The sequence below is a fragment of the Pseudophryne corroboree genome, unplaced genomic scaffold (assembly GCF_028390025.1).
Source record: "Pseudophryne corroboree isolate aPseCor3 unplaced genomic scaffold, aPseCor3.hap2 scaffold_1406, whole genome shotgun sequence".
In the NCBI taxonomy this organism is placed as follows: Eukaryota; Metazoa; Chordata; class Amphibia; order Anura; family Myobatrachidae; genus Pseudophryne; species Pseudophryne corroboree.
Genome location: NW_026968032.1, coordinates 37,739 through 46,996, shown reverse-complemented (window position 1 = coordinate 46,996; position 9,258 = coordinate 37,739). Strand labels below are relative to the sequence as shown.

Genomic DNA, 9,258 nt, shown 5'->3' with positions numbered 1-9,258 from the left:
AGACTTGGCTTTGTGGACACTTTTCAGAGAACAAATTTGTTAGCATAAAAATAAAGCCAGAAAATAAAGAGCTGTTTAATCACTCAATTGGATTTTTCTGCCTGCATATTTTTTTTCTCTGCAAACCACTGCTAAATTGTGCTTCCTAGCTGTTTTTATAAAATCACTGAATCAAATCTAACTCTGATTACATCAGAGAAGGCCAGGTACCCTACACCATAACAGGGGTTTTGAAATTTTGACTTGTCTACTTAAAGATCACCAAAATCTGATAACAAGGTCAATTAGGTACCTGGGTGGGATTGAACCACCAACCTTTTGGTTAATAGCCGTACATACTAACTGATTGCGCCACAGAGACACTTTGTAAAAGTATATACTGACAAAGGCTAATAAGCATTCATCTAAAACGTTTCCTAGAAAAACTTTAAAAAGTCAATAATCTGGAGAGTTTTTGTAAGATGTTTCTTCCATCAACCAACGAAGAAACACATTGGTACTTTCCCATGATGAGTGAGTGCTTCAGGATCTCTTGCACTTACATGTGCAGCAGAGTACAGCAATGGAAGCATGCTGGGCCCATAACCCAGAGGTAGGCAGATTGAAACTATCTTCTGCTATATGCATTTTTTTTGTTAATTAAAGAAATCCAAAACTGGGATTGATATTTTGGCTCTTTTATTTTTACTTAAAGTACAACAACTTTTACCATTTTAATTTGTTTTAATAGTATATTGACAGTATTGGTTTCTTTCAAAAATCCACTTCATTTTCTTTACCCTATTATTAAAATGGTAATTGACAAAAACAAACTACATTGTCACCAGAAGAGCAATACAAAATGTACAAGTGATATATTAAAATCATATTTCCAGCTTGAATTTCAATGATGCATTGGGGCAACGATTTTGTGAGAAACATCTTCACCCTTAAATAAAGATTTTCTTAATTCCTTACCTGTGTGCTAATTAGATATCACCTTGTTTTCATATTAAACAGACTTCCACATGAGAAAGCAGCAAGGATGCAGTGGCGTTAATGTTTCCTGGTGTCAACTTGTATTATTTCAGTAGACATTGAAATGAGGATGCATCTTGCTGCCTTTCCAATTAAGCAAGTTTAATTTAGTAATAGGTGAAAAACCATCCTTACAAAGGTGTTAATCAGAGACTTGGCTTTGTGGACACTTTTCAGAGAACAAATTTGTTAGCATAAAAATAAAGCCAGAAAATGAAGAGCTGTTTAATCACTCGATTGGATTTTTCTGCCAGCATATTTTTTTTCTCTGCAACCCACTGCTAAATTGTGCTTCCTAGCTGTTTTTTTATAAAATCACTGAATCAAATCTAACTCTGATTACATCAGAGAAGGCCATGTACCCTACACCATAAGAGGGGGTTTGAAATTTTGACTTGTCTACTTAAATATCACCAAAATCTGATCACAAGTTTAATTACGTCCCTGGGTGGGATTGAACCACCAACCTTTCGGTTAATAGCCGAACACACTAACCGATTGCGCCACAGAGACACTTTGCAAAAAGTGCATACTGACAAAGGTTAATAAGCATACATCTAGAACGTTTCCTAGAAAAACATAAAAAAATCAATAATCTGGAGAGTTTTTGTAAGATGTTTCTTCCATCAACCAACGAATAAACACATTGGTACTTTCCCATGATGAGTGAGTGCTTCAGGATCTCTTGCACTTACATGTGCAGCAGAGTACTGCAATGGAAGCATGCTGGACCCATAACCCAGAGGTAGGCAGATTGAAACTATCCTTTGCTATATGCATTTTTTTTGTTAATTTAAGTAATCAAAACTGGGATTGATATTTTTGCTCTTTTATTTTTACTTAAAGTACAATAACTTTTACCATTTTAATTTGTTTTAATAGTATATTGACAGTATAGTTTTCTTTCAAAAATCCACTTAATTTTCTTTACCCTGTTATTAAAATGGTAATTGACAAAAAAAACTACATTGTCACCAGAAGAGCAATACAAAATGTACAAGTGATATATTAAAATCATCTTTCCAGCTTGAATTTCAATGATGCATTGGGGCAACAATTTTGTGAGAAACATCTTCACCCTTAAATAAAGATTTTCGTAATTCCTTACCTGTGTGCTAATTAGATATCACCTTGTTTTCACATTAAACAGACTTCCACATGAGAAAGCAGCAAGGATGCAGTGGCGTTAATGTTTCCTGGTGTCAACCTGTATTATTTCAGTAGACATTGAAATGAGGATGCATCTTGCTGCCTTTCCAATGAAGCAAGTTTAATTTAGTAATAGGTGAAAAACCATCCCTACAAAGGTGTTAATCAGAGACTTGGCTTTGTGGACACTTTTCAGAGAACAAATTTGTTAGCATAAAAATTAAGCAAGAAAATTAAGAGCTGTTAAATCAAGCAATTTGATTTTTTTGCAAGCATATTTCTTTTTCTCTGCAACCCACTGCTAAATTGTGCTTCCTAGATGTTTTTATAAAATCACTGAATCAAATCTAACTCTGATTACATCAGAGAAGGCCAGGTACCCTACACAATAAGAGGGGGTTTGAAATTTTGACTTGTCTACTTAAATATCACCAAAATCTGATGACAAGGTCAATTACGTCCCTGGGTGGGATTGAACCACCAACCTTTTGGTTAAAAGCCGTACACACTAACTGATTGTGCCACAGAGACACTTTGCAAAAGTACATACTGACAAAGGCTAATAAGCATTCATCTAAAACGTTTCCTAGAAAAACTTAATAAAGTCAATAATCTGGAGAGTTTTTGTAAGATGTTTCTTCTATCAACCAACGAAGAAACACATTGGTACTTTCCCATGATGAGTGAGTGCTTCAGGATCTCTTGCACTTACATGTGCAGCAGAGTACAGCAATGGAAGCATGCTGGGCCCATAACCCAGAGGTAGGCAGATTGAAACTATCCTCTGCTATATGCATTTTTTTGTTTGTTAATTAAAGTAATCCAAAACTGGGATTGATATTTTGGCTCTTTTATTTTTACTTAAAGTACAATAACTTTTACCATTTTAATTTGTTTTAATAGTATATTGACAGTATTGTTTTCTTTCAAAAATCCACTTAATTTTCTTTACACTATTATTAAAATGGTAATTGACAAAAACAAACTACATTGTCACCAGAAGAGCAATACAAAATGTACAAGTGATATATTAAAATCATCTTTCCAGCTTGAATTTCAATGATGCATTGGGGCAACGATTTTGTGAGAAACATCTTCACCCTTAAATAAAGATTTTCTTAATTCCTTACCTGTGTGCTAATTAGATATCACCTTGTTTTCACATTAAACAGACTTCCACATGAGAAAGCAGCAAGGATGCAGTGGCGTTAATGTTTCCTGGTGTCAACCTGTATTATTTCAGTAGACATTGAAATGAGGATGCATCTTGCTGCCTTTCCAATGAAGCAAGTTTAATTTAGTAATAGGTGAAAAACCATCCTTACAAAGGTGTTAATCAGAGACTTGGCTTTGTGGACACTTTTCAGAGAACAAATTTGTTAGCATAAAAATAAAGCCAGAAAATAAAGAGCTGTTTAATCACTCAATTGGATTTTTCTGCCAGCATATTTTTTTTCTCTGCTACCCACTGCTAAATTGTGCTTCCTAGCTTTTTTTATAAAATCACTGAATCAAATCTAACTCTGATTACATCAGAGAAGGCCAGGTACCCTACACAATAACAGGGGGTATGAAATTTGACTTGTCTACTTAAAGATCACAAAAATCTGATAACAAGGTCAATTACGTCCCTGGGTGGGATTGAACCACTAACCTTTTGGTTAATAGCCGTACATACTAACTGATTGCGCCACAGAGACACTTTGCAAAAGTACATACTGACAAATGCTAATAAGCATTCATCTAAAACGTTTCCTAGAAAAACTTAAAAAAGTCAATAATCTGGAGAGTTTTTGTAAGATGTTTCTTCTATCAACCAACGAAGAAACACATTGGTACTTTCCCATGATGAGTGAGTGCTTCAGGATCTCTTGCACTTACATGTGCAGCAGAGTACAGCAATGGAAGCATGCTGGGCCCATAACCCAGAGGTAGGCAGATTGAAACTATCCTCTGCTATATGCATTTTTTTTTGTTAATTAAAGTAATCCAAAACTGGGATTGATATTTTGTCTCTTTTATTTTTACTTAAAGTACAATAACTTTTACCATTTTAATTTGTTTTAATAGTATATTGACAGTATTGTTTTCTTTCAAAAATCCACTTAATTTTCTTTACCCTATTATTAAAATGGTAATTGACAAAAACAAACTACATTGTCACCAGAAGAGCAATACAAAATGTACAAGTGATATATTAAAATCATCTTTCCAGCTTGAATTTCAACGATGCATTGGGGCAACGATTTTGTGAGAAACATCTTCACCCTTAAATAAAGATTTTCTTAATTCCTTACCTGTGTGCTAATTAGATATCACCAAACAAGGCTTCACCTTCATAGGGAAGAGACTCCCTTTCTTCTTGGAGTCAGCATCAGCATTCTCTTGGTGAATCCACAATGCCCTCCTATCCGACACTGCCATGAAATTGGCCCGTGAACTCAAGAGTCCTATATCCCTTGCAGTCTCACGTAAGTATGCTGCAGTGTCCTTGATATGATACAACGTAAGGAGTATCCCATCTCTCCAGGGTATCTATATCGGATGACAAGGTATTCGACCAATTCTTGAATACTACTACTCACCCATGCACATGTATTTGTATTCTGTCCGCGGCGGGAAATGAATAAACAACCAGAATCCTTTTGGGGATTTGAAACCATTTTGTCGAGCTGGCCCAGACTTTCTCAAACAGAGATGGAGGAACGTTACATCAGCTTTCATTATATATCTATATATACATACATATAGACCCCTTTGTCAGGAACAGCAGGGTCTTCAGTGATTTTAATATGTCCATAATATCCACAATCATGTACTGAATGCTCCTTGCCAATATTGGATCTAATCAGGAAACTTATGGTCGACATAAGTATCAGTATCCGTGTCAGTATCAGTGTGTAGTAACTGGGCAAAATAACATTTTTGCGACCCAGCGGGGCCTGAGGGAAAAGAAACATAGCCATGAATATCACATCTATTCTCTACGTCTGTGTCTGGGACACAGATTTATCCAACCTTACTCTGATATTACTGAAACATTTACCCAGTCAGTTATCGGTGGTGCCAACAGGGCCACCATCATATGTCTGCATTCCTAATATAGTTTCCTCTTGGGAAAAACAGGTCAGATTTCTTTGTCTCAGATCTTCCTCTAGCCTTGTTCTTCTTTTGAGAGTTCCCTTGTGCTGCCTCAGTTGGATCTCCTTCACTTGACAGGGGGGTGCCCGAGCAGCGACCCTCCCCAGCTCTAGCCCAACTCCTACTTACGTGCCAAGTGAGATACTATGATCAGGAAGGTGCTTCTCCCAGGGCAAGGCTCACCCATTGCACTCTGGGTGTGCTGCTCCTGCGATTTCCCCAAATGTGGGACACTTGACTGCATAATTTGTGTTTCCACTGGTCTGCTTTCATATAATTCAGATCTCTTTGTCTCAGGTCTCTCTCCAGCCTAGTTTGCTGTCTGTTTCCACTTCTTTTTTTTTTGAGCCCCTCCCTTCTATACCCTTGTGCACTATCCTGACTTCTCCTCCTGTCTGCTTACTTTGTGCCTTCCAACGCACAATGCGAACTACAGGTAGTGCTGCAGTGCCCACACCCTTTTACTTGCCTTACAGAGCAGCTCTGGAGCTGTTACAGTGCCCAGCTGCTGCAAGAAATCAGCTTGAATGCTTCAGGGGCTGGGGCATAGCCAACATGAGCCCCACATCGAAGGAGGGTGGAGGTGTTTAATGCGAACTAGGGGTCATCCAAGCGCCGCAAAAGGCCGCCATGCCCTGCACGCCCCTTTTCTCTTTTCATATGCAGAGAGGGTTGAAGCCAACTTTGACCCACTGCTTGGATGACATCACCGTATGCAAATCCATCTGCTGCAGGCCTTCCCCCAGGAATGCTTGTACTAGTTGTTGCATTTGGTTTGTTGTTTGGGGGTGCTTCAGTATTAGGCAGCCTTCTGCCCTCCCATGTTCATCTGAAAATATGTGTTCTCCCTGCAGTTGTTGTCCCCAGATGAGAGTTCCCTTGTGCTGCCTCAGTTGAATCTCCTTTACTTGACAGAGATGTGCCTGAGCAGCGGCCCTCCCCAGCTCTATCCCAAATCATACTTATTTTGCATAGGAGATACCATGGTCATGAAGATTGTTCTCCCAGGGTGAGGTTCATTCATTGCATTCTGAGTATGCTAACCCCTGTGATTTCCCCAAATGTGGGAAACTCGACTGCATTATTTGTGGTAGTGGGGGACTGTGTTTGTGCTTTCCTCTGGTCAGCTCTGGTAAAAGTCAGATTTCTTTGTCTCAGATCTTCCTCTAGCCTTGTTCTTCTTTCGAGAGTTCCCTTGTGCTGCCTCAGTTGGATCTCCTTCATTTGACAGGGGGGTGCCCGAGCAGCGACCCTCCCCAGCTCTAGCCCAACTCCTACTTACCTGCCAGGTGAGATACTATGATCATGAAGGTGCTTCTCCCAGGGCAAGACTCACCCATTGCACTCTGGGTGTGCTGCCCCTGTGATTTCCCCAAATGTGGGAAACTTGGCTGCATAATTTGTGTTTCCACTGGTCGGCTTTCATATAATTCAGATTTCTTTGTCTTAGGTCTCTCTCCAGCCTAGTTTGCTGTCTGCTGGCATACTCTCTCTCTGTCTCTCCAAAGGGCCTTGTGGGGAAACTGTCTTCAGAAAAAGCATTCCCTGTGTGTGTAGTGTGTCGGTACACGTGTGTCGACATGTCTGAGGAAGAAGGCTATATTAGAGAGGAGCGGGAGCAAATGAACGTGGTGTCTCCGCCGACACCTGATTGGATGGATATGTGGAATGTTTAAAATGCTAGTGTAAACTCATTGCACAAAAGATTAGACAAGGCAGAAGCTTTGGGACAGTCAGGGTCTCAACCAATGCCTAATCCTATGTCGCAGGGACTGTCAGGGTCTCATAAGCGCCCACTATCCAGATTGTTGACACAGATACCGACACGGATTCTGACTCCAGTGTCGATTACGATGATGCAAAGTTACAGCCAAAATTGGCAAAATACATTTGATATATGATTATGGCAATAAAAGATGTTTTGCACATCACAGAGGAGCCCCCTATCCCTGACAAGAGGGTACATATGTACAAGGGAAAGAAGCCTGAGGTAACCTTTCCCCCCTCACACGAGCTGAACGAGTTATGTGAAAAAGCTTGGGAATCTCCTGCAGATTTCCAAAAGGATTCCCCTTTCCCATCAACGGATAGGTTACGATGGGAATCCTCCCCTTGGGTGGACAAAGCATTAACACGCTTATCCAAGAAGGTAGCCCTCCCGTCCCAGGATACGGCTACCCTCAAAGAGTCTGCTGACCGCAAACAGGAGATTACCCTGAAGTCCATTTATACACATTCAGGTACCTTACTCAGACCGGCAATTGCGTCGGCCTGGGTGTGTAGTGCTGTAGCGGCATGGACGGATACCCTAGATAAGGCTACTATTTTATTGCCCCTGGGGCATATAAGAGATGCTGTCCTATATATGTGTGTATGCAAACTACAGGTGGTGCTGCAGGGCTCACACCCTTTTACTTGTCTTGTAGAGCAACTCTGGAGCTGTTACTGGGTCCAGCTGCTGCAAGAAATCAGCTTGAATGCTTCAGGGGCTTGGGCATGGCCAACATGAGCCCCACACTGATGGGGGTGTATAAAGCGATCTAGGGGTCATCCAAGCGCAACCCCACAAAGGCCGCCATGCCCTGCGTGACCATTTTCTCTTTTCATATGCAGACGAGGGTTGCAGCCAACTATGCCCATTGCTTGGATGACATCACCGTATGCAAATCCGTCTGCTGCAGACCTTTCCCCAGGAATGCTTGTACTAGTTGTTGCATATGGTTTGATGTTTGAGGGTGCTTCAGTATTAGGCAGCCTTCCGCCCTCTCATGTTCATCTGAAAATATGTGGTCTCCCTGCAGTTCCCTTGTGCTTCCTCAGTTGAATCTCCTTAACTTGACGGGTGTGTGCCCGAGCAGCCGCCCTCCACAGCCCTATCCCAGCACATGCTTTTCTTGCGTATGAGATCTCTTGATCATGAAGATAGTTCTCACAGGGTGAGGTTCATCCATTACATTTTAAAGTAGGAAGGTACAAATTACATATTCAAATTACATATATGTGCTGGATTCAAATGTTTTCCCCCCTTCCTTTCTCAATTGTGCCCATCAGCAGCTATTCTAATGTTGCTGCCAATGGGTGTGACACATTCATTTCTTCTGTGGGGTACACTGGACTCCACAAGGATTCACATTGGGGTGTAGAGTAGGATCTTGATCTGAGGCACCAACAGGCTCAAAGCTTTTGACTGTTCCCAAGATGCTCAGCGCCCCCTCCTCTATAACCTCGCTTCCATGAACAGGGAGCTCAGTTTGTAGTTGGTGCCTTCAGTAGCAGGCCACTTAAGAGGGGGCTGCCTCAGGCAGCCTATTCTTAGCTATTAATTTTGACAAGAAAAGAAGAACTTTTATTTATAAGAATCTACAAGGGCTGCAGCGGCCCTCCCCAGCCCTATCCCAAATCATACTTATTTTGCATAGGAGATACCATGGTCATGAAGATTGTTCTCCCAGGGTGAGGTTCATTCATTGCATTCTGGGTATGCTGACCCCTGTGATTTCCCCAAATGTGGGAAACTCAACTGCATTATTTGTGGTAGTGGGGGACTGTGTTTGTGCTTTCTTCTGGTCAACTCCCCCCTCTTCCTGCTGTGTTCGGCCACCCCCTACCCCCTCCCCTCCCTGCCGTGTGTCCGGTCACCCTCCCCTCTCTGCTGTGTGTCCAGCCACCCCCCCCCCCTCTCAGCTGTGTGTCCGGCCACCCCCCCCAGACACGCAGCGCCTGACACACACAGACATGCAACGCCTGACACGCATACGCATATGCAGCGCTGGACGCACACGCACACAGCACCTGACACACACACACACACACACAGCACCTGACACACACGCACACACACAGCACCTGACACACACACACACAGCACCTGACACTCACACGGACCTGACACACGCGCACACACTCACACGCAGCACCTGACACACGCACACACAGACGCAGCACCTGACA

At 41.7% G+C, this 9,258-nt stretch overlaps 5 non-coding genes across 5 annotated transcripts; 4 read left to right on the top strand and 1 right to left on the bottom strand.

Annotated features, from left to right (window-relative positions):
• Positions 1-1,456: 1,456 nt before the first annotated feature.
• On the bottom strand, positions 1,457-1,530 carry TRNAN-AUU (transfer RNA asparagine (anticodon AUU)). The gene has a single exon. It is a non-coding gene; the product is annotated as a tRNA-Asn (tRNA).
• A 3,898-nt stretch (positions 1,531-5,428) lies between these two features.
• LOC134995849 (U1 spliceosomal RNA) lies at positions 5,429-5,591 on the top strand. Its single transcript, XR_010198590.1, has one exon. It is a non-coding gene; the product is annotated as a U1 spliceosomal RNA (small nuclear RNA).
• Positions 5,592-6,265: 674 nt separating this feature from the next.
• Positions 6,266-6,429, top strand: LOC134995851 (U1 spliceosomal RNA). Its single transcript, XR_010198592.1, has one exon. It is a non-coding gene; the product is annotated as a U1 spliceosomal RNA (small nuclear RNA).
• Positions 6,430-6,581: 152 nt separating this feature from the next.
• LOC134995850 (U1 spliceosomal RNA) lies at positions 6,582-6,744 on the top strand. The gene has a single exon (XR_010198591.1). It is a non-coding gene; the product is annotated as a U1 spliceosomal RNA (small nuclear RNA).
• A 1,965-nt stretch (positions 6,745-8,709) lies between these two features.
• Positions 8,710-8,873, top strand: LOC134995848 (U1 spliceosomal RNA). Its single transcript, XR_010198589.1, has one exon. It is a non-coding gene; the product is annotated as a U1 spliceosomal RNA (small nuclear RNA).
• Positions 8,874-9,258: the final 385 nt, after the last annotated feature.